Here is an 8639-nt window from a genome sequence, read left to right as displayed (position 1 = left end):
ATTTGAAAAAAAAAGAAATGGAGGCCGGGGAGATGGCTCAGTGGAATAAGTGCTTCCCTGGCAAGCACAAGGGCCTGAGTTCAATCCCCGGTTCTAAAAAAAAAAAAAAAAAAAAAAGAAAATAAAGAAGTGAAGGAGTTAATACATTAACTCTACAAGAGTTATTATAAAGATTTTCAAGGAATTCATAACAATGATGACTATAATGATGAAAGAAAAAATCAGCAGTGATCAGCAGAGAAAAGCCCATCCTAGAATAAAGAGTTAAGTGGAAATCCTCAAACTGAAAAATTGAATGTACAACGTAGACAATACTATCAATTGTATAGTTGAAACCTCAGCGTTCTTTTGGTTGTAAGGAAACAATTGCATGACCCCCTTGAAATGAATCCAAATGTGAACTTTAACTGTGAGGATCTGGTTATGCAAGACCTTTGAATCAAAAAGAAGAAAACAGAAACTCAAGAGTTTGCTTTTTAGCTTCTCTCGCTTTGTGACAGGTAGATCTGTACCTAGGTTTTGCTTTCTTTCCCCTGCAAGTCTGACTGTCCCATAGTTTAAAATTCAGTTCAGGCTGCAAACCAAGGGAATTATTTTCCCCTAATTGCAATTCCAAATTCCTGTGCAAGAGGTTCTGAGCGATCGCACTAAGGTCAGGTGTCTATTTCTGGCTTACTCTGCTAGGACTGTGGGGGCCAATTAATGTTGCCTGAGCCTGACCGCGGGGGCCACCCGCAGGGATTTTTCTGAGAGAATGAACACCACACAGGCCCACCCTAGAAGACAACATTTCACAAACATTAGATGCTTTTAGTAGTTAGCTATGAAAAGTTAATTATGTACTTTATGTCTTATAAAAAACTTAGATTCAGTAACTGTTGTATTATTGGTAAACACTGAAATAACCTGTTAAAAAAGTAGAGTGAATTTTCATCTCCTTTTAAAAATTTAAAACAACATTTTATACAATTGATAAAATCAACAAACCTGTGTGTATTTCTTCATATTAAGATGACAGAGTTCCTCTTTCCTTTAGGGATAATGACGATTGAAATCACACACTATAACTTTATGCCAAATAACTCTGCCTTCTCCAGTGCAATCATTAAGTGCACAGGAGGGCCAGAGAAATTAAGGATTATAAAACTAGTCTAACTAGTGCGGGGCTTTGCAATTTTCCTGAGCCAGTGTACTTATCTATACTTTTATCTATGAAGCAGAGGGTGCAATCTCTCACTAAATGGCATTTGAACCAATAATGAGAGCCTTAAATGTCCTGTATGACCAAAGAAAGTTTTATGAAACAGGGAGAAATAAAGGAGACATGTGGCTGGCTTCTTGATTTTCCTCTGTGCTCTTGCTTCAATGATTTGGAAAAAAAAAATAGCACATGTCAGAAAAATCTGAAAGCTCTTCTCAGTTGTGAAGCTGTGTAAGAATAATGCTGAAGAAGGGATCATCAAAGCCAAAGTTTAGAGATAATGTATAGATATTTTAGTCACCCATGTAGTAACGGAGTAAGGTTGGCATGATGGACAGAGGTTACCCACAGTGAAGTGAAGCCCAAGTAGGTTAGCTGAGAGACATGCACATCTATAAGATCTGGGTTACGTTTCCAAGGAAGGGCACTTCAGTCATTTTGGCTTCAGTGTTTCCCATACTTACTCTCGGAGATGCTGCCTCCTTTTGAAATTAGTGTTTTGTTTGGCTCTGCTTTGCCTGGTCATCAGTGAGCATGTTATGACTTCATTTGACCCTCACATCGACCTTCCAGTGTAAACCGAATGTGACACTGTGCTTTTGGGAGTCAGTTTTGGGCTCCCCCTTTTTTCAAATGGAAACTGTTCTGACTTCTAATAAAACTTAGGAAACCCTTAGTAAGGACTTTATTGTCTCATTAAAACTCTCATAATTAGGGAAATCGGCCAGCCATCATCTTACTTTTGTACGTGTACTCTCCTACCATGCCAATTTGTCCCTTCACTCATGCGTGTGACATGTTCACAGGAATTTCTGCCCAGAGCGGTGAGAAAGTTGAGGTGTGGGCTGTTATTAGGCTGATAAAGTTAGACAGGGGAAGCCACTTAGAAAAAGTCATTAGGAAACCACACTGCAAAAATGGGTAGTTATTCACTAGATAATTCCCTGTCTATAGCAGGCCTTTAAGAAAATAAGAGACTTACTTAGATTAGGTGTCTAGAGTTTATTGCCAAAATAATTATTCTCTCCTTTAAGTTAAAAACATTCACAGGTCATTGTAAAACATAGCCATATTTGCAAAGGAAATGGTGATAGTTAAGTAGTAGTAGAATCATTCTGTGACTGCTAAGATGGTTATCGTAATTTATATTTCTACATATGTAAGTGATCTAGAGTCTTCAAATAAATCTCAAGAAACCCAAATGGCTAGCAGTAAGGGAAGCATTTTTAAATTATGGTGCATCCAGCTAAAAGTTATCTCTAGAGAATGTTAAGCAACAGAAAACATGTTTCTCATGAAACTTTAATTTGAAATACACAATTCTAAACATAGGACGATGCTAATTATCGATACATGTCTATCTTATTTTTACTTTGGCTCTTGCTCTAGTTTCTCTATATATTTATTTCTCTGTAAAATAGATACTTAATTTAGAAGGATAAAAAGATAGCATAAAGAACCAACTCAGTAGTTTTAATTCTATTCAGATACTTAAAATTTTCCATTGCAATTGATGAGTGTTTATTTCATAAAAGAGCATTTTTTAACAGATTATTTAACTAAACTTTGTACATTTGCCAATTTAATCATTGAAGAGGAAAGAAGTCTTAAGAAAGGTGAGCTAGATCTAATGTCAATGTATTGCTGTTGGAGAATAGCTCAGAGCCTTGCAAGTTTGTCTGAATCCATTACAAACATCTTGCCATTGCAGTTAAGTGAATATTTCCTATTTTGGATTTGATGAAGGTAGAGTTCATTTTTTCCAATCACGGAGAGCATAAAGAGCTGCTCATTTCAAGAGCCATAAACAATTGAAATTTGAAGGAAGCCTCTTAGCTTTCAATCAAATTCAGACTTATTATAAACTCATTACCATGGTAACACCGTGGATAATACATTTGAATAATAAAATCTGCAGTGAACATTCAAGTGGATTATGAGGCTATCCTCACAGTGTACATCTGAACTGTGTAGTCAGGGTGACACAGTTTCTAGTTGTACAAAGACCTTTTGTGTCCACAATAATTTTTAAGACTGTAAGGGGTCTTGAGACTAGACTGTTTAGGAATTGTACTTTAGATAAATAAATTTACAATGTGTTTATGTCATGTAGTACAGATCTGTGTACTTATATAAAAGGTATACTACTTTTTCATACACATACAATTTATGAGTTCTGTATTTCTACATAAGCTCTATGCACATACATTTTTTATACATCAAATTTTTTTCTATCACTAAACTGAATTGACATGATAATCTTTTGGTTGGACTTTTTGTTAAGATTTATGGCAATAAATAGCTCTGTGAAATTCATCATTTTGTGTATCCTAAGATTTTTTTTTCATGTATTTATTACAGGGTCTACAGGATCTCACTATGTAGATTGGACTTGCAATGATTCTTCTGTTTTCAGCCTCCCAAGTGCTCAGATTACAGGTGTGCACCACCACGCCTATTCTCAGTCGCTGGCTCAGTGTGCCCCAGGGGTGGGGCTGGCATGGCACTCTGGGGATTGAACCCCAGCCATCACTTTAGTCTGCTGCGCTCTCTGGCCAGCCCTGTATCCAAAGATTGATGAATCTTTGGATTTTATTTCTGTGGTATTATGATTTTTATTTATATGGCATATACACTTTTTTGACATCTCACCAGAGAAACTTCTCTGAAATTTTAGAATCATCAGAAATTGGATTTTATGTCAATAACTGATGTTTTAGGGTTACCAGGAATTCTGTAACCTCTTCCACCTGGGCTTTGGGCTTTGGGTTGTTATTACTTGCTTTGCTTGCTCCATTCTACCAAGTTTTGCACCACTTGTAGCACAATTTCTTTCTTTATTTTCATGTATTTAGTACAGGGTCTACAGGGTCTCACTACACAGATCAGACTCATAGTGATCCTCCTGTTTTCAGCCTCCCAAGAGCTGGGACTACAGGCACACACTACCATGCTCAATCTCAATCGCTGTCTCAGCGTGCCCCAGGGATGGAGCTAGCACAGTACACTAGTGATTGAATCCCGGCCTCTGAGTTTGCCTATGCAGGTGCTTTAGTCCGCTGAGCTATCTGGCTGGCCCTCTTTTAGCACAATTTCTATATGCTGAGTGTCTTTTGGTTTATCCTGATGTTGATAATGTTATTTTATTTCAATTTCTATATTGATTTCCACACACAAACACACATGTGCTCAAATCCTTTTAAGATAAGATGTGTACGCATACACATGCAGATGGTTATGTCTGAACTCAGAGTTTTTTGAGTCTCACAATTCTCAGACAAAAGCATAGCTGGTGTTATATCTACATTGGTGATGATCTGACTAAAATCCCAGGTAACAATGGCTGAGTTTAGAAAAGATTCTAGATTTTGTGGAAACCACATCACTTTTTAAGTTAGTTAAGTTTATTAGTAAATTTTAGATATACACAATGATCACATTCATCATCTGGAATTTGTACCTGTGTACAGCATATTTTGATTCTTTTTCCCCCCATTTCTCTTCCCCTCTTCAATCATTCTTCCACTCCTATTTACAAAAGCTTTGTTTCCATTTTTTTCTTTTCTTGTTTTTTTTTTTGTTTTCATTTCCTGTCTTCTCCTAGTTTCCCTCCCCATTTTAATGACTATTTTACAACTTCTATTATACATTTTGGTCTGTATTTACACTTCCAGTTTCTCACATCAGAGGAATGTTGTATTTACACATGTGTATCTGATTTATATCACCTAAGAGTACAATTACAAGGTGCATCCATTTACTTAGAAAAGATAGAAAGTTTACCCTTATTTATAGCTGCTTAGTACTCCATTGTACAGGAAAAACACATCTTCATTCATTCATTGATTGACAGGCACTTGGTCTATCTTCAAGATTTAGCTATTACAAAGTGTGCTACTATAAACATGGATGTATATATATTGCTGGGGTATGATGCTTTTAATTCTTTCAGGAAGATTAAAGACACAATAAAAAATGGGCATCTGAAATGAAAACACAATTTTCAGATGAAGAAGTACAAATGGCAAATAAATATATGACAAAATGATCAACATCATTGGTCATTTGAGAGATGTGAATTAGAATAATACAGATTTCATCTCACTCCAGAAAGAATGACCGTTGTCAAGAAGTCAACTAATGATAAATGCTGGCGGGGCTATGAGGAAGAAGGAATGCTTCTTTACTGATGGGGGAGTGTAGACTGGGGCAACTTTTCATTCTGTAGGGTGAATAAGGAGCTTTTCTACACTAGTGGCTCAACAGACTTAGTATGACTCCTAAATTGCAAACACCGAGGAAACGAAATCCAACATTTTGTAGCTCATCCTACACCAGTACATGTCTAGTCCTCAGCATTAGACTAGTTCAAAAATTTATACTCATTTTTTAGTTATGTAAATAATAGCATAAAATTAAAAAATCCGTTGAAGATTTTAATTCTCTGGTGACATAATGAAAGCAAGTTACTTTCATGATATCAATTCTGTTGTCCATCAATTTATCATTTGCTCTCTGGCAGATATAAACCTTGGAGACTTGTTTTAGTGGCTAGAAAATGTAAAGCACACAATTTAAAGCTTGCTTTATTTAACATAGTTCTAAGAAAGACAAATATTTCATTTCCAATTAAATTTTCTTAGACATGACCTAGCATACTGATGAAGAGGAATTTTTCCTAATTCAGAACAGCTGAGCATGTAAATAATTTATTGTAAAAATGATAAAACTCTTTCTTATGAGTAGCAAAACAGAGAAAAATAGAAGAGTGAAACAGTCTGAAATTAGACTAGCAAAGAGAAGAAAGTGAGCTCACTGTGGAGGGGCGTGTGGTGCTGACATATTCCCTACAGTTGTAACACATCATGGCTTTCCATAGAACTCCTAGACAAGACAACAATCATTGAACACATGGTTATTTATTTTGTGATGGAATATGGGTAATTTCAAATCTCAACAAAAAATTTATAATTCTTATCACAAAGTGCCCTTAGCGCTCGCTGGAATTGTGTATATGGTGCAGGGGTTGGAATGAGATAAAAACCAGATGACTGGTTGTGTTTAGACACCCACTGATGAATTTGTATTTAGAGACTGAAACTGTCAAAGTCTGACCCAACTGGGTTAAACTGTAGGAGATTAACCCAGAAGTCTGAAGCCCAATAACTGGAAGGTCAGTTGGGGCTGCCCTGTGCACAGCATTTTCCATATTGGTGCTGTTTTGGCTCTGTCACTTTGAGTATTGGCATGGGAACCTGTTCTTTGTGGTTTAAGAGTTTTTTTTTAGTTGCTTATTTCTCAATTTAAGCCATAATCTTCTTTCCCTGACAGCTCTTTAGTTACTGTAGAAATGATTATGTTGTCATAAACACAGCTTTAGGATTTCAGGTTGGTGGGGAGAGGATCAGAGGGTGTTCGAGAAAAGGCTTATGTTTCCACCCAACACACCCACCTAAGTACTTACAGAAGGCGTGGGGCGGGGGAACAGGAGCAGAATTTTCTCCCCTGTTCCACTCTTCCAAGCTCTTTATGTGGAGTCAGATGCTTTTAATACATGTTTCAAAAGAGTCTTCCATTTAATCTCAAAAATAAACAAACCACAGCTCTGTTCCCTCTTTTCCTCCTCAATACAATCATTTGTTCCAATTTTCCTACCTTTGAAATCAGATGATTCAGCCTCACTTTCTGCCTCAATGGTTTGGAATGATTCGAATCTCAGAAGCTGATGCTTGATTTTTCAATCTTCTTTATTTTTGTATCACAATAGTCTTCCCATGTTTTCTCTCATTAAGTTTCTTTCCCATTCATACCTTTTTACTTTAAATGCCCATTAGCCTCCTCCCCACCTTTGTCTCTTTCTCTTTTGTGTAAATTTCATTCTTCATTCATGTTCTGAGGAAATAAACATTCTCTCTCTTTTGTTCACAGTCCTATGTAAGCTTTCCCCACCTGAGTTCTATTTTATGCTTCTGATTCAGTAATAGGATCTTATGTAAAGCGTGGCTCAAATCTCATCTTTTACAAGAGTATTTCCACCTACACTGGCTGCTGACCCGTTCTACCCCAGCTATGGTCACAGTGCTGCCCATTGTAACCGAACCACTCCTCGATGGAACTTTTGAGTTGCTTCTTTCTTTTTCTATCTCACTTTTTACATTTTCCCCAAAAATGTGCTCACAAAAAATGGGGTTAGAGTCCACAGCTGTGTGACTTTGAATTTCACTTCTGCCCCAGCTGTATGGCCTTACACAGATTACTTTGGAGTTGATTTCCTCATCTGTCAAATGGGGATAATAACTATACTCTGAGGATTTGGGAACAGCTTACTGTGAATAGAGGAGGGATTGGATTCATACTGAGAATTCAGTAATATACAATACAATACAATACAATATGTATCTATTTTGATCTTAGACAATTTTGGCTTTGTTTTGCTGGTAAAGAGATGACTAGACTATAAAAGTAATGTGTAATAAATCGCTGATTTCCAAGAGAAATATGTCTTCTTTCTTTATCTTTTTCTCCTTCCTCATGTACACATCCATTCCTCTGTCAAATTGCAATTATAAGATATATACACATATAAGTATAGCAATTCAACAAATAAATACCCGTATATGGTCACCTGTGCACAGCTTGAGCATCTCGTAGTGTCTGCCTTGACTGCACTGGATATCCGTGTAAAAAATAGCTTTGTTTAAAAGTTAGGTGTCATCTTTGATGTCCTTTGTCTCCTTGCTTTGCCAGAGCTGCAGCCATCCTGAATTTGCTCTTGATCATCATTGTTTTTTCAGTTTTAATGAAAATATATACATGTGTATAGCCATATTAAAAAAACCTTTCCTCTGCATATTTGTTGTTATTTTTTATTATCATGCATTTGGTGTACGTAATGGCTACACTCCTTGTGTGGAGTTAGTATACTTACATCACACGTCTCTTAAAGTACGTGTGGTGCATTGTACATTGCTTACATTCTGCAGATTGCCACTTTGGGCAGTGCTTCTGGTTGGATTATTGCATGTGCTCTGTCACGTTCCTCCCTGTTCTGCTTATATCTGTTGTAGTACTGCAACTGCAAAGCTAAGTTGGCTCTAATTTTAGAAGGTGAAAACTCTAGTCACAGAATCAACCCAGTTGTTTCTTGATCTGGAGATATTTTGAGAACTTTGGAGAATTAGGGTCTCTTCCTTGGAAAGATGCTGCTTAAACCAAAGTAACCTATTAAACTCACATAGTGTTTTGATGTACAGGCCTTGGACTTTTCTACTGAGGGATCATTTGATCTATGAGTAACTTGTGTGAAAGCATAACACATATCTTCAGGGACTTCATCTTTTTGGAGTTCTAGGAGGGTCAAATAAGGCAATACATGGAAAATGATCATTATCTAGCTATTTAGAACTTTATTATTTGGAATATTATTAGTAAATAGCTC

This window comes from Octodon degus, unplaced genomic scaffold, assembly GCF_000260255.1.
Source record: "Octodon degus isolate 3935 unplaced genomic scaffold, OctDeg1.0 scaffold00036, whole genome shotgun sequence".
In the NCBI taxonomy this organism is placed as follows: Eukaryota; Metazoa; Chordata; class Mammalia; order Rodentia; family Octodontidae; genus Octodon; species Octodon degus.
The sequence above is the reverse complement of the archived record's forward strand: the minus strand, read 5'-3'. Positions refer to the sequence as shown.